We start from the raw sequence: 22,750 nt of genomic DNA, 5'->3' as shown, positions 1-22,750 counted from the left end.
ACATCTGTTGGGCATGTGAGCCTACATTACAAAACTGGTTGACCTTTGCACATATAATTTATTAAGAATAATAAATTCAAAATATAAGTTCTGCTCATCGGATTAAGACTATTTTTATATGGATTTTACACCTCTCAGAAAGAGGAATCCAACAAAAATATTAGCCTCTTAATCTGAGCATCAGAACATGGAGTTTGGACCTAGTTGTCCAAATTTAACACTCCCTCTCAACTAGGGAGAACTCCATCTATTAGTGCAATTAACATCGTGAGTCATCCCGCCGAAACTTGCTTTGCTGGCTTCTTTATTTCAGAACAGAAGTGGGTCAGTCACAAAGACATCATTCCCCGACTGACATAATCAGTCCAGAGGTCCCAGACCTCACAAATCTTGATCCCAGATCAAGTGGTTGGACCATGCCATCCTAGATAGAGAGTACGGCAATCTCTGATGCGTCCATCAGTCTTTGCTAATAGTCTCTAGCTTTTCCACACCTCATTGGCCAAATGAGAGGTACTTCCCATGAGCCCTGAACTCAATGGGTAGGATGCATACGGGGCACAGATTAAATGAGTGGCGAACCAGCTCAATAATCACAAGGGTGGGGCAGAAGCATTATGAGTGCTTATAGCTCCGAGAAGCTATCCCCAAAGCCCCCCAGAGCTCCCAGAGCTCATCGTCCAACAGGACCCACATCATAGGGTCTTTCCACGACACCAAGACTCTCACGGAAGGTTAGGAACTTGACCTTCCCCAGGGGCTTAGTGAGAATATCCGCGACCTGCTCATCAGTTCCTATATGATCGAGCCTTACGGCGCCTCGCTGTACCATATCCCGGATAAAGTGGTACCTGATATCAATATGCTTGGATCGGTCGTGGAACACAGGATTCTCAGTCATACGAATCCCACTCTGATTATCACAGAGTATTACAGTGGTATCTAGCACATGTTGGAACAGCTCACTAAAGAGCTTCCTCAACCAAACTGCTTCACAACAGGCCATACTAGCAGCAATGTATTCGGCCTCCGCGGTGCTCAAAGCCACCGACTTCTGCTTCCTGCTCATCCATGAGATCGAAGCAGAACCAAGATTGAAACAGCATCCAGATGTGCTCTTACGATCCACCACACTGCCAGCCCAATCGACATCAGTATATCCCCGGAGTATCACACTCCCGGCAGTGTATCTCAGCCCATGGTTTATCGTGCCCCGAAGATATCTCAAAAGATTCTTGGCACCAACCCAGTGAAAATGATGAGGCTCAACCATCTGTTGACTCAAAGTATTCACTGCAAAACATATGTCCGGACGGGTGTTCACTAAGAACATCAAAGCTCCTATGAGTTGACGATACTCAGTAGGATTGGCCAAGATAGGCCCTGCAGCGCTGCCACTCAACTTCTTAAAGTTGAGTTCCATTGGTGTCGACACGGACTTACAGTCCACCATCCCAAATCTTTCCAGAAGCTTCACAATATACTTTCCTTGAGAAAGGAAAATCTCTCCAGGTCTCTGCCAGACCTCCAGGCCTAGGAAATAGTGCATCAGTCCTAGGTCTTTCATCTCGAACTCAGCAGCAAGCTCCCTCTTACATTGATGAATGAGAGGGTCATCACCTGTCAGGAAGAGGCCGTCCACATACAGCACTAGAATGAGAGGCTTTCCTTCCTCAACCTTAAAGTAAAGGTTTGGATCAGCATTGCTTCGAGTGAAGCCCAGCTTCATCAAGTAACTATCCATCCTCTCATACCAAGCTCTGGGTGCTTGCTTTAACCCATAGAGGGCTTTCTTCAACCTGCAGACATAAGTGTCTCGATCTTGAACTTCAAATCCCAGAGGTTGTTCTACATACACCTCTTCCTTTATTGCACCATGCAGAAAAGCGGTCTTGACATCCATCTGATGAAGACTCCATCCTTGCGTAGCAGCAAGGGCTATGATGGATCGGATGGTGGTATATCGAGCCACAGGTGCAAATATATCGTCATAGTCAATTCCTTCCTTTTGAGAGAAGCCACGGGCAACAAATCTTGCCTTAAACTTTTCAGCACTCCCATCAGATCCATGTTTAATCTTGTAGAGCCATTTAGCGGTGACAACAGATTTGTCCTTCGGTCTCGGGACCACATCCCAGACATCATTCTTCATAATAGCCTCATATTCTTCATGCATAGCATCCTTCCAGACTTGATGCTTGATGGCTTCTTCAAAAGATCCAGGTTCAGATTGTATAATAGTACTCATGGCAGCTAGATACCCTTGGTATCTACACGGCTTCTTACTTTCTCGGAATGTTCCCCTTGGGGCAGCATGACCCTCAACATCTTCGAGGGTGTCCCTGAGCCATGATGGCCTCTTTCCTAGAGAAGGGGAAGGATCAATAGGGTCCATTGGCCCTTCAACATCAGGCATAGTCTCATCCTGGGGTTCTTCCAGATTTCCAGGTCTTTCTTCATGGTTTTCTTCAGATCTAGGAAGATCTACTACTTTCTTCAGGGAAGCATCTTCGTCAAAAGTGACATCATGGCTTATCTCTACTTCCCTTTGACCAGGTACATAGACTCTATATGCCTTAGAAGTCTCACTGTAGCCCACAAACATTCCTTTCTTCCCAGTAGCATCCAGCTTACTTCTCTTTTCTTTCGGCACATGAAAATAGACAGGACATCCAAAAATTCTAAAATGTGAGACATCAGGTTTCTTACCAGAGAAAACCTCTTCGGGAGTTTTGGAGTCCAAAGCGGAATGAGGGCATCGGTTTTGAATGTACACAGCAGTATTTGCAGCTTCTCCCCACAGAAACTTTGGAAGACCCTGGTCACATAGCATGGCACGGGCAGCTTCCACAATAGTCCTATTCTTGCGTTCAGCAACACCATTCTGCTCAGGAGTATATGCAGTGGTAGTCTCCCTCTTAATGCCAGCTTCTCTGCAAAAGTCTTTGAACTCATTTGACTCATATTCAGTGCCATTGTCAGTCCTCAAAATCTTGATCTTCTTTCCGGTCATATTTTCCACCAAGGCTTTGAAGGTACGGAACCACATGAAAGCCTCATCCTTCTTCTTCAAGAAGTATATCCAGGTTTTGCGAGAGAAGTCATCAGTAAATGTCATATAGTAAGAACATCCCCCCAGGGATGTTACAGGCAACATACCGGAAAGATCAGAATGGACCAGTTGCAATATCTCAGATGTCTTTGTGACACTTGAGGGGAAAGGTCCCCTTGTATGTTTTCCTTCAGCACAGCCCTTACATACACCTTTATGATTATTTCCAAAATCAGGCATCCCTGTCACCACCTTCCTTGCTTCGGGAAGAGCCTTGTAATGAAGGTGTCCAAATCTTCGGTGCCATAGTTCGGTTTGACGGATAGTATCACAAGTCATAGCTCCCAACGGACTCCCTCCAACCTGGTAGAGTGTACCAACTCTAAAACCAATTGAGATAGCTTCCTTGAAGCTCTTCTTCCACATGAGTACCTTTCCATCAGAGAAAGTTACATTGAATCCTTTGTCTTCCATGGCAGATACAGACACAAGGTTCTTCTTCAATTTGGGTACATAGAGTACATCTTGTAGATGGAGGACTTGTCCTTGAGACAAGTGGAGGGTCACAGTCCCGGTCCCTTTCACAGGATAAATGGCATTATCCCCAAGGATAATTTCTAGATTAGTATCCCTTTCAACCATGTCAGAAAGTGCTTCCTTGAATCCGGTGATGTGTCTTGAGGCACCACTATCGATTAGCCAGACATCCATAGTGTCGGGCGGAGATGCAACTGAGAGAGCAGATATTAGAATATACTCATTTCTTTTATCAACAACATTAGACTCCTCATACCTGGTATTTCTGGTCCTTTTAGAAGGTGGATGGTTTCCTTCAAAGTGAGCCTTCCTCTTTCCTTTGGATTTGTCATTTCTTTGATTCCCATTCCTTCGGTTGTTGTTGTTGTCGTCACTATCGGGAGAATTCTTCTGGAAGGGGCATTCTCTAGCATAGTGTCCAGTCCTATGGCAGGTGAAACATTTACCCTTCTTCTTTTGAGTCTTAGTCCTTCCTTTGTCCTTGGAACCACCAGAGTTCTTCTTTCGGGAATGAGCAACATAGGCAGCATTTCTTTCATTATCAAATTCCTTCATCCTTGTTTCTTCTTGCATACATCTAGACAGAAGCTCATCAAAGTTAGGGATGGTATTATTGTTGAGAATGGTAGTTGTGAATACTTGCCATTCATATGGAAGTCCTCCAAGTGCGGTGAGAACCATCTCACGATCAGCTATTGTCTCCCCAATAGCTAGCAGATTGTTCCTGGTTTCGGTCAACTTCATAAAGAAAGTTTGAATAGACTCGTCTTGGCCCTTCTTCATATTCTTCAACTTGTTCTTGAGGAATAGCACTTGGTTCACATTGTTTACTCGGAACATAAGTATCAGTTTGTCATACATCTCCTTGGATGTGCCTAGTTCAGATATGTAGGCAACCAGACTCTTATTTATGGATTCCCTGATCAACAGTTTTGCTCTGATTTCTCCCTTCTTATACTTGTGTTTAACAGCAGCAGAGGCATTTGATGGAGGTTCTTGAATCTTCCCTGTCACATGATCTAGGAGATCATGATCTTCTAATTTGAGATCTAATAACATCTTCCAGGCATGGAAGTCATCACTTCCAGTCAGCTTGTCATTCTCCCTGAATTCAAGCTTAGAGGAATCCATTTCCTTCGATGATGATTGCTATAGATAGAGTTTGTCTTCACCTCAGCTCTGATACCATGTAAAGTTTTGTAGATGTTCTATGCTAAGAGCAATTTCACTTTTCTCACAGCAATCATACAAGTAGATAAGCAAAATGCAGATAGAACATATAAGCAGATCTTACAGAAGACAAATCAGAAACAAGAAAAATGTATGTGTTTGTTTCGGCGGTCAACAGGATGCTTCAACCAGCAAAGTCTCCTTTGGTCAGCCAGCCCAGCATGTGTCACAACAACTCTCCAACCAGTAGATGAGTCAACCCAAGTCAGTTCTACAAAAGTCAACGCTGTCCTGAAAAGTCAACGCAGGGGCAGCAAGCTAAAAGTCAACGCAGCAGCAAAACGGTCAACCCTTTGACCTCGATTTTTGTGCCAAGTAGTATGGCCTTCAAAAATCGAACCTCCCACAAGTTTTTAGCTTGTTTGGACCAAGCTTGTTGACCAAAAAGTCAACGCTGGTCAAACTTCTGCGAAACCCTAGCAGCAGAAAAATCCTCTTCGTCCTTCCCACGTGTGGCTGAAATTCGTCCTCCAGGTAGCTCGTACTTTTTAGGATGAGAGAGGAAGATGTGAGTTGTGTTGTGATCAAATTCTCTCCAACTTTTCCTGTATATATATATCCATCAATGAGGGTGTGTAACACATCTGTTGGGCATGTGAGCCTACATTACAAAACTGGCTGACCTTTGCACATATAATTTATTAAGAATAATAAATTCAAAATATAAGTTCTGCTCATCGGATTAAGACTATTTTTATATGGATTTTACACCTCTCAGAAAGAGGAATCCAACAAAAATATTAGCCTCTTAATCTGAGCATCAGAACATGGAGTTTGGACCTAGTTGTCCAAATTTAACAGATTGCTAACTGTGAAAATTTAAATAAATTGCTCAAGCATAGAACATACCTTAAATTAACATGGGATCAGAGTTCAGGTGAAGACAATGTCCAAGCAAGAGTGAAAGAGCAATCATGAAGACAATTGGGACAAGATAGAAGGATCAATGGGTTCCTCATCATTCACCTAGAGTGAATTCGAAGCAGAGAATGTTATCAGAATGACGCAGCGGAAGTTTCTGATGGCCTACCTAAAGATATGGGAAGTTCAGATCTAAGGGTGGAAGGAAAGGTAGATGTCTTGATGATAAGTTCGGCCCTTATGCAAAGGAGTGTCTGAATGACAGAGTTGTAGGTCATCAAGGATACGACCGTCTCTTCAAAGAAAGCAAGGAACCCCAGAATCACTTTTATGTACCTGATCGCAAGAAGAACCTGGTGTCCATTTCGGAAATGGAAGACAAAGGTTTCAGGGTGGCACTCATCGATGGAAAGGTACGTGTTTGAAATAGAATTTTCAAAGATGCTTTTAAGTTCAGGGTTGTATTAAGTTACAGTAAGTCCACTGGGGACCATGTCCATTGACACATAGCACCGAAGGTCTATGAGTCAGATGGTGACAAGGAAGCCTGAATTCAAAAAGAGCATGAAAGTACATGTCTGAGATGTACCGAAGGAAAATCTTACAAGGGGACCATTCCCCTCATGTAGCAGGTCCATAGGTTTGAAACAACCCGTGGAGTTTGAGATTCTTGAACGGGAATCTCATGTATACAGGTAGAAGAAAGCCCTCTATGGCTTGAAGCAAGACACCCCGGGCATAGTATGAGAGGATCAGCAGCTGTCTGATGAAGCTGAGATTCACTAGGAGTGAAATCGAACCAAAGCATCCGAAGGTTGTGGATGATAGACCTATCACACCGGCACCTATGTCTGACAAGTGCAGACCCTCTCATTTGTAGAAGACAGAGGGAGTTGGATTCCGAATGTGGAAAGATAAACTGCAAGCCTGTGACTACCTCAAGGATCTTAACTTTCAAGAAGATTATATGGTAGTAATGTCAGACCAGATTTGGGAAATGCCTCTGAGTTTCATAAACTCAATGTGGAAAAAGTCGAAGTCGGGATTAAATCGGCAAGGGTCCAAAAGTTGAAAAAGTCGTTAAAGTCGAGAGTTTTTTTGAAAAAGTCGGCAAAATTAAAAAAAATACAAAAATATTCATTTTTCAATAAAATCCCGATTTTTTCAATAAAATCCCGATTTTTCCAATAAAATCCCGATTTTTTCAAACAAAAAAAATCATTAAAAAAATACCACGATTTTTTGGAAAAAGTCCCGATTTAATCCCGACTTTTTCGATTTAATCCCGACTTTTTCGACTGGGAAAAAATCAGCAAAAAATCGGCCGATTTAATCGGCCGGCCAAAAAAATGGAAAAATCGAGATTTAATCCCGATTTTTTCCCGACTTTTTCCACACTGCATAAACTCATTCACATTGATGTTCTTGGAGAACCTTCGTCCGGGCATGTGCACTACAGTTAGGACGGGGAGCTCATATTTGGTTGAGCCTCACTATATTAGTGCCAAGAATCTTTTGAGATGTCTTCAGGACACAATGTCTCATGGATTGAGACACACTGCTGGAAATATGAAACTACATGATTATTCGAATGCTGATTGGGCAGGCAGTGTGGAGGATCAGTGGAACACTTCTTAGTGTTGTTTCTCTTTGGATTTTGTTTCAATATCATGGATGAGCAGGAAGCAAAAGTCGGTTGTCATAAGCATCGTCGAGACCGGATAGATATCTATGAGTATGATCTCGTATGAAGCTGCCTGGTTGGGGAAGCTCTTTAGTGAGCTGTTTGTACACATACCACTATGATTCTCTGTAACAACCAGAGGTGGGATTCGATTATTTAGGAATCCCATATTCATCAATTGCTCCAGCAGATAGACATCATATACTACCTTATCCGGGATATGGTCAGTCGATGAGCAAGGAGGCTCCATCGCATTAAGATGATGTACAGGTCGATACACCTTGTCAAAGCCCCGGGGAAAGATCTAATCTATGATTTTCCCAAATGACTTGGAGTTGTCAAGAAACCCTTGTACAAGGGTCCTCCATGTTGCATAAATTGAGCTCTGGGGGCTTCCGGTTCTTATTGGAGCAACATACAACCATAGGGTGACTCACCCTCTCCTGGTGGTGCGCACTAGAACAAGATGATTCGCTCTCTTGTGGGACAAGATGATTTGCTCTCTTGTGGAACAGGATGATTCGCTCTCTTGTGTAGCAGGATGATTAGTTATCCTATGAGGCCTGGATTGATGTGTTCTCCATGGCGATTGTAGCTTGTTCTCCTCTGAGGCCTGGATTGATGTGTTCTCCATGGCGATTGTAGCAGGATTGATGTGTTCCCTTGTGAGGACAGGATTGATTAGTTCTCCTGTCGAGGCATCCTACCCATGCAATCTGGGACTCATGGGAAGTACCTCTCATCTGATCAATGAGCAGGGAAATGAAGTTAGCGACCATAGTAGTACCGATGGACGCATCGTTGTATCTACCGTACTCCCTATGCTAGGATGAACTCCATTGATCTGGGATCCATGATACTAGTCTAGGACCAGTGAGAGTAGTACATACTATGATGCTGAGCTCGGGTCGGTTGAGACTGATCTGGGACCAGTGGTACACTCTCTGAGACTGCGATACTAGTCTGGGACCAGTGGTAGGAGTTGTACCTACTATGACGCTGACTTCGGGTTGATTGACACTGGTCTAGGACCAGTGGTACATACTCTGAGATTGACTTCATGTCAGTGCAGTATTGGTCTGGGACCAGTGAGAGTAGTACATACTATGACGCTGACTTCGGGTCGGTTGACACTGGTCTGGGACCAGTGGTACACTCTCTGAGACTGCAATACTGGTCTAGGACCAGTGGTAGGAGTTGTACCTACTATGACGCTGACTTCGGGTCGGTTGAGACTGGTCTGGGACCAGTGGTACATTCTCTAAGACTAACTTCGTGTCAGTGCAGGACTGATCTGGGACCAGTGAGAGTGGTACATACTATGACGCTGACTTCGGGTCGGTTGAGACTGGTCTGGGACCAGTGATGCCCTCTCTAAGCCTGCGATACTAGTCTGGGACCAGTGGTAGGAGTGGTACCCACGATGACGCTAACTTTGGGTCGGTTGAGACTGGTCTGGGACCAATGGTACGCACTCTGAGACTAACTTCGAGTCAGTGGAGAATTGTATGAGACATTCTCGATCAATTCTTCTTCTTCATAGTTCAACAGAGCAGGGCAGAGCCAGCAGAGCTGAGCAGAGCCAACAGAGCTAGTAGAGCAGAGCAGAGCCAGCATGGCTCAGCAGAGTAGAGCAGAGCCAGCAAAGCTGAGTAGACCAGAGCAGAGCCAACAGAGCTAGTAGAGCAGAGCCAGCATGGCTGAGCAGAGTAGAGCAGAGCTAGCAGAGCCAGCAGAGCTAGTAGAGCAGAGCCAGCATGGCTAAGCAGAGTAGAGCAGAGCTAGCAGAGCCAACAGAGCTGAGCAGAGCTAGGCAGAGCACTGATGGTAGAGATAGTACAGTCGGACTTATGGATCAACGGATGGAGTTATCCCTAGTTGAGAGGGAGTGTTAAATTGGCAACTAGGGCCAAACTCCATGTGGGTCAGCTTATTTATGGCAGTTGATATTTTTATTGGATCCCTCTCGTCGAGAGGTGTAGGATTGATCCAAAGATTATCCGATTCCGATGAGTATTTATGGAGATATGAATTTATCTCGATTAAGTAATTATTATCAAGCCGACCATCACTTGAGTAGGCTCAGAAGCCCAATAGACGTGTCTATTCATCTCCTACACGTTTTAGTATAAATATAAGAGGATTGGATGTCATTTGGATACAATTCTTGAGTGATCTCCTCCTCTCCACGTCTTGGGTTTTTGGAGAAGGAGTGAGACACCAAGAGAAACTCACGTTGGCCCAAAAGATGATGCCTTATCTACGCAGTCATGAAAACCTACCAACGCAGATCATGGGGCACTTACACGCTGTAACATAAATGGTGGCCGCACATAATGGTGTAGCCATAGTCAATGCATGGTAGCCGCAGGTGTAGTTGCAGTCACAGTCCTGAGGTAATGAAGCCACAACAAGGTCAATAAAACGCTATCATACGCAGCAACACAGGTCATACATATGCATGGAATACGGTCAATAAAACACAGCAATTCTATATATATACGCATCAACAAATGTACCACAGCAAACGCAGTCACAAGATGGAATGTTGTCAAGGCAGCAAGAGAACTCGCTGTAATGTGAACGCAGTCACATGATGAGGCAAGGGAACACGCAGCAATCACGCATAATGAACACAGTCAAAGGGAGCACCGCTATCCCTAAACCCTAACACGTTGTAGTGATCACAGTCAAAGGGAGCATCTGGAGCAGTTATCCCATACGCAGTTCATGGAAGACATGGATATGCTGAAGCACCCATACACAGGTTAATATGCCGCAGTTCATATGTATGTCAACGCAAATATATATACGCAAGTTAATATGCCGCAGTTCATATGAATGTCAACACAGATATATATACGCAGGTTAATATGCCGCAGTTCATATGAATGTCAACGCAGATATATATATGCAGGTTAATATGCCGCAGTTCATATGAATGTCAACGCAAATATATATACGCAGGTTAATATGCCGCAGTTCCTATGAATGTCAACGCACATATATATACATATATATGTACGATGTAGAACACAGTCATATATATACAGAACGCAGTCATATACATACGGAATGCAGTGATCATGGATTATATTTACACTGTTCATGGAGCTACAAATACGTTGTTCATTATGAATCATATGCAGCCCTAATATAATGAACAACAATGATATTGTCTAGGTATATACACTTCAGTGGCATAGAGATAAGGACATTGTTATTATGTGTGATCTGGCAAATATATATAATGCAGTCATGGGCAGCAACATTATGTGTGATCTGGAACATAGCCTTGCTGCTTTGCTAGGCTGCAAGCTGTAGCAAGCAGCTAAGGCAGATATACATTTGGCAATATAATTGTGTTGAAGCATGATGAGATCATGGGCAACATGGGCAACATGAAGCATGATGAGATCATGGGCAGCATAGGCAGCATGAAGCATGAGGATGGATAAGATCATGGACATGAGCAGCGTGATGATAATCATGATTAGTGCAATATGCAGGGGTGCAGCGTGAGGACCAGATGCAGCACGATGATAGGTATCAGTTGAAGCAGAATGTCTTCAACTGATCTCATCGTTATAGGAGATGATCTATGCTTAGATCTAGAAAAGTCAAGTGTTGACTTTTGTTGTAAATGTACTATCTCTCTCTCTCTTTCTCTGCTAAACTTTGAAGATAAAATAAGATTTGATCAAAGGGTTTCCCCACACATTGTGGGGTTTGTCCCTGGCTTGCGCCACATCTTGTGTCCTTTTGTCTTGGCTTGTCTTCTCCGATTTATATTTGTGTTCTATCTACAGTTTATCTTAATACTAATGTGATTGCTAACTGTGAAAATTTAAATAAATTGCTCAAGCATAGAACATACCTTAAATTAACAACATTTGAAGGTTCAAGGTGGAGAAAGGGAATCCTCAACTAAAATAAGTACAAAAAATGTATATAAAACCTACAAGTAATGTGTGCCAACTATCAATTTGTGATGTTCTGGCCAAAACCCCTCTATTCTATATCAAATATGGTTACTTGGAGAGAAATGACTATGAAAATCCGTGGAAAAGAATGATAAAAGATTTCAAAAGTTTCATGTGAAGAAGGTCTAGAAGGTGCTTGGGAATATTTTGCTTCAAAAACAATTCCAAATTTAGTCCAAGCAATAGTGGATCTAGGTAATTTTTCTTATCCTAATCTTTCTAATAAAACTATTTAAGAAGATCTCAAAGCTTTAAACCCTAAACCTTTACTCATGAACTCTCTCTCAATCATTGTTCCTAGCGATCCCTCCAATGACAATACACCCCTAAACTTCTAAAGACTTTATAAGCCTTTAAGTACCTTCAAGTATCTTAATTATAATCTTCTACGAAGACTTATGTTTTTACCAGGACCATTGTGTCTTGGAAAATAAGGATCAAAAGTCATGAATAAAAGAAACTAAGACTTAAGAAAAATATTAAGTTTGAAAATTTGTTATCATCTATATTAAAAAACAATTTACCTAAAGAGAAAATGGATAGAGTGAAGACTCTTATTTGGAAGAACACTAAAAAAAATTGAGTAATTCCAAGAGAAGATCAAAAGGAAAAGAACATTGGTCAATCCCAATGTACAAAAATTAAGAATGTTGACCCAGGAAGGTTTTGGGTTACCCATTACTATCTCCATTGTGTGGAAGTTGTCACTCTCAACTACCATAAAGGTGAGAGAGCAATTAACAATGAAACAGGGAAATGAATCTTTCTGTAAAAAATTGATGTCCCTCCTCCAAACATTTCCCTCTTAGAAAATAACCAAAGCATCCATTGGAGGTGCAAAATCTTCCCACTATGAGCCAACCAAGGAAGAATCCTCTTACTAGAGGAGGTATTCCATTTCCACTATAAAGATATTCCAATGTAAGGCACATTGTCCCTAGCACTTCAAAATAAAAAGTTGGAAAGAAAAAGTAGATATAAATCTAATCATTGTACATCAACATTAAGCCTTTATCCAATGGGCAACTTTATCACAAGTTGTGGGATATCTATCATAGAGAAAGGTTCAAAAGATTTCAAAGGAACAATGATTTATATTATAAGAGGGGTTGGTAGTCTCATATAATCCTATATTTAAGAAATGAAATGTACTTGGGCCTATGGAAGGACAATCCAATAGCTTGAATAGCCAATCCCAAATGCCTTAACCATTAGTGAAGTATAATGTGGAAAATATCTTCATAGTAATAAATTTCAGTAGCCTACAACATGTTTCTCAAATACAAGCATTAATCCATAAAGGGGACAAAGTCATGAAATGCTTACGTACATTAGATTAGACAATCTTAGACATATGGTAGTGGTGGAATAGTGCTACGAAAAATCTACTTACAACTTGGATATCACAAAAATACATGACTACAATGCCCAAAAATCTAGGAAGAATTAGATGGTGGGAAGAAAAGAAAATTTATCAAAAAATAGAGAAACAAACTCATGGTCAAAATGGCAAATCCATAGTTATAGAACTCCGCAAATGCCTTCTCTAGAGGCAAGAACTCTCTCCCTGTCATGATTTGCATACGTGGAATATATTCTTTTCCGATTTCTCCCCATATTTCTTGAGATACTACAACCCACTTCCTCTCAACCAATCAAAGTGCTCTACTCATAACAAACCACCAAAAATTTCTTCCAAAACTATTGAATTTTGCAAACAATCAAATCGTTATGGGGACTTTGGCATATTGATTGATAATCCACAGTAGTCACACACCTAACGATGAGTGGGTTTGGTGAACAGCCCATGTCAAACCCCTCTTTGAGCCAATGTTCTATTTACTTTATGGGTGCTTTATCACCCTCCTTTCTTTGTTGGAGCTTATGGTCTTATGGAAATCTAATGGGTGCTTTATCCCCTTGATGTTGTCAAAAATGAGAACAATACACATGATATTCATTGAAACATATTGAATAGACCACAAAACTATAACTACAAGAACCCTCCAAGGTAATAGTCTATGTTTGTGGCACATGTCCTCATTGTTAGCATATACAAGAACCAAATCTTCCAACTAATGCCTACATGCTAGGTATAGCCATGAACATCAACCTGTTGAAGAAAAGGTAACTAGGATCGGTTTTCATTATGACTTGTAATGATAATTTTGTTAAGAAAAATTGTTATTCCTTGCATCATGGGTTTCATGAGCAAGATGTGTTTACCATAGGTCAAAGACTTCTTCTTGATGTCTTTAGGATTTTTATGTTTCATCATAAATATTATGAAAGTCATAAAGTCAAAGATCAAAGGACAACGCTCCAAGATAAAGGTCACTATCTTCGTGCAAATTCACTCTACAAATCACAACATGTCTCCTTGATATGTCGGCTCAGTTTTGGAAAACTCTCTTGTCAGCTTAAAGGTATTATCGTTGACCCATATATATACAGTGTTCCACGGGGACGCGTCTTCCAGGGTCGGGTGCGCGCACCCCACGCACCTGGGACGGGGGGACGTCTGGGGAAACGTTTCCCCAAATCCCCCTTTTGGGGAGACGTGGGGAGACGCAAGGGGGACGTTTCCCCAGTGTGGGGGACACGACTCCCCAAAAGGGGGACTCCTGGGCGTCAAGGTAATGAAAGTCTTTGCAGAGTCAATGTAATGAAAGTCTTCGAATCACAATCAACGAATACACAATAAGGGACAAGGTCTCGGCATATATATTTGAAGGACGAACATATCACGGAGGAAGGAGCCTCAACATCTTTCCCAGAAGTCTCGGTGGGTCTCGAATAACATCTTAGAACCTCGGTATCTATCTCAGAGGTCTCAATGGGTCTCGAAGAACATCTCAGAACCTCGACATCTATCTCAGAAGTCTTGGTGAGTTCGAAGATTATCTCAGAGCCTCAATATCTATTTCAGAAGTCTCGGTACATATTTAATGGTATTGATATAACTATACGTGAAGGTGGATAGGCTTTCCGAAAGCCTGTAAGTACATCTCAATCATTAGAAGATACATTAGCCGAGACATCCTTCGAAAGAGCACTCTCTGTAATGTATACACTCTACAGGACTGTGCATTGGTATACATAAGTAACAAGCAGTGGCATATCTTATCCCTGGTGTAATCAACGAAGGACTGTGACAAGTTGACAAGAGAAAGTATTGAAGACAATGACAAGACAGTGAAAGGCATAAGGAGAAGGAGAACAGTGATGACAGTGAATCAAGCAGTGCATAAGATAGTGACAAATATCTTGGAGGTAACTTTGAATCTACTTTGTTAAGAGTTCTAGTATTCAACATCTAAATATCTATAAGAAGAGATTCAAGGGTTTTACTCTCAAGAGGAGAGGTTTTTCCCTAGCTTGGAGCCAACATATTGTGTACTTGTTTTATTGTTGATCTTCTACTTTGATACCTGTTTGGTAAAGAAGAATACACTAACTTAACTAAGTTAAATTGAAGAATACAATACAAATTGTTATCAATACGGTTGAGAAGAATCATAAAACTATGAATTGCCCATATGGTTACTACATGACATAAAGAATATCAACTCATCATTAGCATTTAAGTGACACTTATTCAGTTTGAAGGCTATCCACAGTCTTGATTTCTTCTACATGGATTGGTGAAGTATTCTCTCAGTCCAGTAATATATACCAACTCGATGCAAAATTGAGGAATTCTGGAGTTGGTCTCGTTATACAAAGGATCTTGAATAAGTAGATCTCGCAATCTCCGAAGGACTCTGTTCATCGATGGATAATATAATAAGGATCTCGGTGCAGACATACTAGACGCAATCTCTGTTTCGACATATGAAACAGACGTAGCATATCCATCATAATGAATATCTAAACATAGGAATTAAATCACAATCATGATAAAAGGATCTCATAACTTACCTTGTCTCGGCAGTCTGAATGCATAACTATAATCATGGGCTCACTGTCTCGACATGTTTAACGAGGATCACACAAAAGTACACACAGTCTTAACATACATATCATGAAAAGGATCATTCACTATCAAGTCTCAGTGATCCTATAGTAATGTTCTTTGTCTCAACATCCAAGAAATCGTATAAACACAGTCCTGATCGTAATGAAGGAGCTACAAATCTCGGTACAGTTCGATAGAGTATTACATAAGCTTGGTGATCTCAATACTACTCAGGATGTTTTGTTATTGAGGATCTCGGGTAAAATACCATCGTTTGGGTAACTCCATATAAGTCCTCGATACAAGGAGACGTTTCTTCTCTATCTTGGAAAAAAATTATCCTTTTAGAAACTCGGGAAAGAAAGGCAAATAGTCTCTATATACACAGATCAGTTACTATTTATGTCTATGTTATTCAGTGACAAGTGCCTCTCTACACAATTCGTATGTACAATACTCATAGAACTCACTGTCTCAGTACAGTGTCACAGTTTCGAATCTTGTCCATGAACATGATCTCAATAGCATGATGCTCTAATCAGAGCATGAATTTGTTGATCCTAAGTATAATAAGGTCCACTTGTGGGATGGCAATATCACGAACATGTCAAAAATGTGTTCAAATATAGAAGGAGTCGAAAGTACCAGGAAGATGAATTAGGAATCATGGTGATGACAAGATCAAAAATGTCATGGTGCTAGAAGGTCTCCAAAGAAATCTTGGTAAAAGGATACTAGCAGTTCATGATGAAGCAGCAAGGTGAAGATCTCCTCTTCACATACCAAGTAAGTATCTCTCATGTTTAATCAATTTTTTATTTAATGACTTCAGTTTGCAAGGGTATGGAAATGCTAGAGGATAGTCATAATCCTCATAACAAGGTCCTTGCATGAAATAAGGACGATAGTTATGGTCCTCATAAATGAATGAAGTAATTGAATAAGGTCTCCTTTGAGTTCATGAAGGTAGGCATTAGGGAAGCTAGTAGAGGAATCATGAACATTATAAGAAAATTCATGTCACTGGATAGGATGGAAGGAGTTGAATAAGAGGGAGTAGAAGTCTTTAAGTTAGTCTCTCTCTATAAGTCTCTCTTTTTGGACTCCTATATCCTACATAGAATGTGACTACAATATATTATAGGATGTGGTGTAACATCATGAAAGAAACTAGATCTCGTGACATCATCATGAGGGTTACTAAATTTTCAAGGATAAGTAAGATACCTCATTCAACATCTTAGGGTTTCTATGAAAGAAGACAAGGTGTAGAAAACAACTCTGTAGAAGTCAAACATTGAAAGAAGGCTCGTCATACAACAAAAGGGAAACATCTGCTGAATACGGATCTTTAAGATCCTCAAGATTCTCTGATGGAATCTTCACTAGAAGATTCACTGATCCAGGAAAGAAGCAAGTATTTCAATAGAAACTCCAACCTGTGAAGTTCATGAATAATGATATGATGACGTAAGAGCAGTTTAAGGGGTTGAAGATATTTCAATCAAGGAAGCTGCTAAAAGAAGACAACCTAAAAGGTAAAATGAGGCATGTATACTTGTATTTAAGTTTTATAATGACATGTCATATGGTTGCAAATCAATACCTCTATCTTGAGAAACATGATCGAAGGAAAAGGATCTCCTCCTCTAAAAGGATGCAGAAAGACATAAGTCACACTAGATGAAATCAACATAATATGCCCTCATATGAAGTATGAGGTGATTAACTACAATGAAGAAACTCTGATTAAAAGCTGTTGGGAATGGAATGTGTGAGGAAGGAAGAGATCGTGAGACATGCAACTATGATAAAGGAAATTAGCATCCAAAAGACCAAGAAGATTTGAATATGAAGACTCTGATGAAAGTTTGAAAAAGATGAAGACCTTTGACAATGGATATCTTTGGGAGATATGTCAATATGTGTGCAAGATGTTGATATCTACAGAAAGATGTCGTGATGAAGAGCCACCTAGTAAGGTACGATTTGATTTAATGATATACTTGATTTCTTGAATAATATATGGATAAGTTCATGCAGGGCTACTTCCAAGTACAACTAGCTTTCATGTGATGAATGGAAGAAGCATGATGGGAAAGTAGTCATATGACGAAGGTCCCATTTATGAAGAAGGCCACTTTCCATAAAGAAAGGAATGACATGACGAACTAAGAAGGAAAGTGATCGATGGCAGTTGCCCTACAAGAAAGAAGTTCAACTAACTTTCATGACATCAAGGAGAAAAGTTGATCAAGCAGCTGAAGGACCCATGAAGAAGAAGTTGATGTATAGAAGAGTCCCTAGCTAAGAGGGAGCTCTGATAGGTCCCTAATCAAGAGGGAGGTTGGATTAGATCACCCCCGACTACAAAGGAGTGACAATTGTGTTTTTCTATTTCATGTGTCATGCACTAGACCAGGACTAACAACCATAAGTCTACGTGAAGGCCATGGATGGACATGAAGACACATCATAAACACAACATTCTTGTCTTCAGTTGGGAAGAAAGAATGGGAGGATTGGGTAATCATCTGGCATCCGATACTCTTTGAGGATGTGTAGGGCATCCAAGACAAGAGTAGGCAAGAGGACAGATATTCTTTGAGGGCTCGGAACCCAAGATAAGAATAGTCCTAGACGGTCATACTCAGTGAACACATGGGTGAGTATGTACCTTGAGAGACAATGACTAAAGTGTCTATAAGTCATTAGTCTCACCAACATTGTGCTCTGATCTATTGAGAGATAGAGCTCTTAGTCAAGGCCTTGCTATGTGACAATGTTGGTTATAATGATGCTATACATATGGATTACTAGTCCGACTCTTTTTATGAGATCTCTTTAGTGTTGAATAGTCATGTACCATTTAATGAATACCTCCCTAGTTAAGAGGGAGTGTTGAAGGAAAGGTAACTAGGATCGGTTTTCATTATGACTTGTAATGATAATTTTATGAAGAAAATTTGTTATTCCTTGCATCATGGGTTTCCTGAGCAAGATGTGTTTACCATAGGTCAAAGACTTCTTCCTGATGTCTTTAGGATTTAGACTTCTTCTTGATGTCTTTAGGATTTTTATGTTTCATCATAAATATTATGAAAGCCATAAAGTCAAAGATCAAAGGAAAACGCTCCAAGATAAAGGTCACTATCTTCGTGCAAATCACAACATGTCTCCTTGATATGTTGGCTCTGTTTTGGAAAACTCTCTTGTCGTCTTAAAGGTATTATCGTTGACCCATATATATACATGGGTAACGCAAAGTCAATGTAATGAAAGTCTTTGGGTCACAATCAATGAATACACAATAAGGGAGAAGGTCTCAGCATATATATTTAAAGGACGACATATCATGGAGAAGGAGCCTCAGCATCTATCCCAGAAGTCTCAATGGGTCTCGAAGAACATCTCAGAACCTCGATATCTATCTCAAAAGACTCGGTGGGATCTCAAAAGACTCGATGGGTCTCAAAGAACATCTCAGAACCTCAGCATCTATCTCAGAAGTCTCGATGAGTTTCGAAGATTATCTCAGAGCCTCGATATCTATTTCAGAAGTCTCGGAAGAAGTCTTGGTACATATTTAATGGTCTCGATATAACTATACATGAAGGTGGATAGGCTTTCTGAAAGTCTGTAAGTATATCTCAGTCATTAGAAGATACATTAGCCGAGACATCCTTCAAAAGAGCACTCTCTGTAATGTATACACTCTATAGGACTACAAATTGGTATACATATGTTAAAATTGGCAACTAGGGCCAAACTCCATGTGGGTCATATTATTTATTGTAACTGATATTTTTATTGGATCCCTCTCACTGAGAGGTGTAGGATTGATCTAAAGATCATCCGATTCCGATAAGTATTTATGAAGTTATGAATTTATTTATGTTATGGACAAATTGTTAAGTCGGCTAGCAACTTATGTAGGCTCAGAAGCCCAACAGTCATGTCTATTCAACCTCTACGTTTTAGTATAAATAGAAGAGGACTTCAAGTCATTTCTACACACACTTGGATCTCTTCCTCTCTCTACTTGTCTTTGGGTTTTAGTAGGAGGATAGATCCGCCGGAAAAGCCGAAAAAGCCAGAAAAGTCGGAAATGCCAGAACTGTTGGAACTGTCGGAAAAGTCGGAACTGCTGAAATAGCCGGAAAAGTTGGAACTGTCGGAAAAGCCGGAAAAGCCGAAACTGTCGAAAAATCCAGAAAAGCCAGAAATGCCAGAAATGTTGGAAATGTCGAAACTGCCGAAAAAGCCGAAATTGCTGGAAAAGCCAGAACTACCAGGAACTGCCAAAATAGCCAGAGCATCTGTCTCTGAAGGAAGGCAGCATGATGTATGAGATCATGGGCATCATAATAAGCAGCATGATGATATGAGCATGGGTAGCATAATGATGCATGATGATATGAGCATGGGCAACATAATGATGAATGAGATCATGAGCATGGGCAACTTGATGATGAATAAGACCATGGAAGATGTAGCATGAAGATGAGAGCAGCTCAATCATCAAGGTTCAACACATGTGACAGTACAGCAAGGTGTCACACGGTAATGTGCAGCAAATAGACGAGATGCAGCACTATGATAGGTGAATGAGTCACCTTAGAGAATCAGTTGAAGCAATATGTCTTCAACTGATCTCATGACGATATCAAAAGTCAAAGTGATTGACTTCTATTGTAAATGTACTATCTCTCTCACTTTCTCTGTTGAACTTTGAAGAACATAAAAGAAGAATTGATCAAGGGTTTCCCCACATTGTGGGGTTTGTCCTGGCTAGCGCCACATCTTGTGTCCTCTTGTCTTGGCTTGTCTTCTGCTATTTATATTTATGTTCTATCTGTAGTTTACTTTATGCTGATGTGATTGCTAATGTGGAAAATAAATTGAAATAAATTTCTTTAGCATAGAACATACCTAAAATTAACATGGTATCAGAGCTGAGGTGAAGACAATGCCCAAGCAAGAGTGAAAGAGCAATCACCAAAGACAATAGGGACAAGACAAAAGGATCAATGAGTTCCACATCTCTCTTCTGAGTTCGCTAAGGGTGAAGTGGAAGCAAAGAATATTATTAGAATGGCACAGCGGAAGATCACTTCATTGGGAAGTTCAGATCTAAGGGTGGAAGGAAAGGCAAATGCCTTGGTTACAATAAGTTCGGCCATCATGCAAAGGAGTTTCTGAATAGCAGACACACATCTCTTGATGAAGATAACAATCATTCAAGAGACATCTTCAATGATCAGAGGAATGATAAGTAATGCAGGTCATCAAAGAAATGGTTGACTCTTTCGACTTTTCAAAGAAATCAAGGAACCCCAGAATCTCTTTTATGTTAATGTACCTGATTGCAAGAAGAACCTGGTGTCCATCTCAGAAAGTTTAAGGTTTCAAGGTGGCACTCATCGATCGAAAGGTATGTGTTTGAAAATAGATTTTTCAAAGATGTTTTAGAGTGCAGGGTTGTATCAAGTCCACTGGGGACCATGTCCATTGACTCAGCACCAGAAGTCTGCGAGTCAGATGGTGACTGGGATGCCTGAATTCAAAAAGAGCATGAAGGTACATGTTTGAGATGTACTGAAGGAAAATCTTACAACGGGACCATTCCCCTCATGTAGCAGGACCACAGGTTTGGAACAACCTGTGGAGTTTGAGATTCATGAATGGGAATCTCATGTATACAATTGAAAGAAAGCCCTCTATGGCTTGAAGCAAAACACCCCGAGCGTAGTATGAGAGGATTGATAGCTGTTTGATGAAGCTGAGATTCACTAGGAGTGAAACCAATCCAAACCATTATCCGAAGGTTGTGGATGATAGACCTCTCATACGGGCACCTTATGCGGACGAACTATTTCTGACAGGTGCAGACCCTCTCATTTGCAGAAGTAAGAGGGAGTTGGATTCCGAACATATGTTTTGCAGTTAGCATGGTGAGCTCATATTTGGTTGAGCCTCACTGGATTGGTGCCAAGAATCTTCTGAGATATCTTCGGGGCACAATCTCTCATGGATTGAGATACACTGCCGGAAATATGAAAACTGCATGATTATTCGAATGCTGACTGGGCAGGCAGTGTGGAGGATCACTAGAGCACTTTTCAGTGCTGGTTCTCTTTGGATTCTGCTTTGATATCATGGATGAGCAAGAAGCAGAAGTCAATTGTTATAAGTATCGTTGAGACCGAATACATAACTACGAGTATGACCTTGTATGAAGTTCCCTGGTTGTGGAAACTCTTTAGTGAGTACACATGATGAATACCACTATGATTCTCTGTGACAACCAGAGGTGGGATTCGATTATTGAGGAATCCCGTATTCAATGATTGCTCCAGCAGATAGACATCAGATACTGCCTTATCTGGGATATGGTAAGTCGATGAGCAAGGAGGCTCCATCGCACTGAGATGATGTACAGGTCGCTACACTTTGTCAGAGCCTCGGGGAAAGATCAAATTTGTGATTTTCCCGAACGACTTGGAGTTGTCGAGAGACCCTTGTAAAAGGGTCCTGCATGTTGCATACATTGAGCTATGGGAGCTCTGGGGGCTTGCATTTTTTACCGGAGCAACATACGACCACAGAGTGACTCACCCTCCCCTGGTGGTGCACAATGGGACAAGATGATTCGCTCTCTTGTGGGACAAGATGATTCGCTCTCCTATGGACAAGATGATGCTCTCCTGTGAACAAGATGATTCGCTCTCTTGTGGGACAAGATGATTCTCTCTCTTGTGGGATAGGACGATCCGCTCTCCTCTGTAGCAGGATGATTAGTTCTCCTGTGAGGTCTGGATGATGTGTTCTCCATGACGATTGTGTAGCGGGATGATTAGTTCTCCTGTGAGGTCTGGATGATGTGTTCTCCATGACAATTGTGTAGCAGGACGATTAGTTCTCCTGTGAGGTCTGGATGATGTGTTCTCCATGACGATTGTGTAGCAGGATGATAAGTTCTCCTGTGAGGACAGGATTGATTAGTTCTCCTATCGAGGCATCCTACCTATGTAGTCTGGGACTCATGGGAAGTACCTCTCATCTGATCAATGAGCAGAGAAATGAGAATAGGGACCATAGTAGTACCGATGGACGCATTGCTGTATCTACCGTACTCCCTATGCTAGGATGACCTTCATTGATCTGGGATCAATGATACTGGTCTGGGACCAGTTGTAGGAGTTGTACCTACTATGACGCTGACTTCGGGTCGGTTGAGACTGGTCTGGGACCAGTGATACATACTTTGAGACTGGTCTTCGGGTCATTGGAGGACTGGTCTGGGACCAGTTGTAGGAGTTGTACCTACTATGACACTGACTTCGGGTCAGTTGAGACTGGTCTGGCACTAGTGGTACATACTCTGAGACTGACTTCGAGTCAGTGGAGGACTGGTCTGGGACCAATAAGAGTGGTACATACTA

Source organism: Pinus tabuliformis, chromosome 3_1, assembly GCF_031772625.1.
Source record: "Pinus tabuliformis cultivar Carrire ecotype Pingquan chromosome 3_1, CPIR1, whole genome shotgun sequence".
NCBI classification, from domain to species: domain Eukaryota; kingdom Viridiplantae; phylum Streptophyta; class Pinopsida; order Pinales; family Pinaceae; genus Pinus; species Pinus tabuliformis.
The sequence above is the reverse complement of the archived record's forward strand: the minus strand, read 5'-3'. Positions refer to the sequence as shown.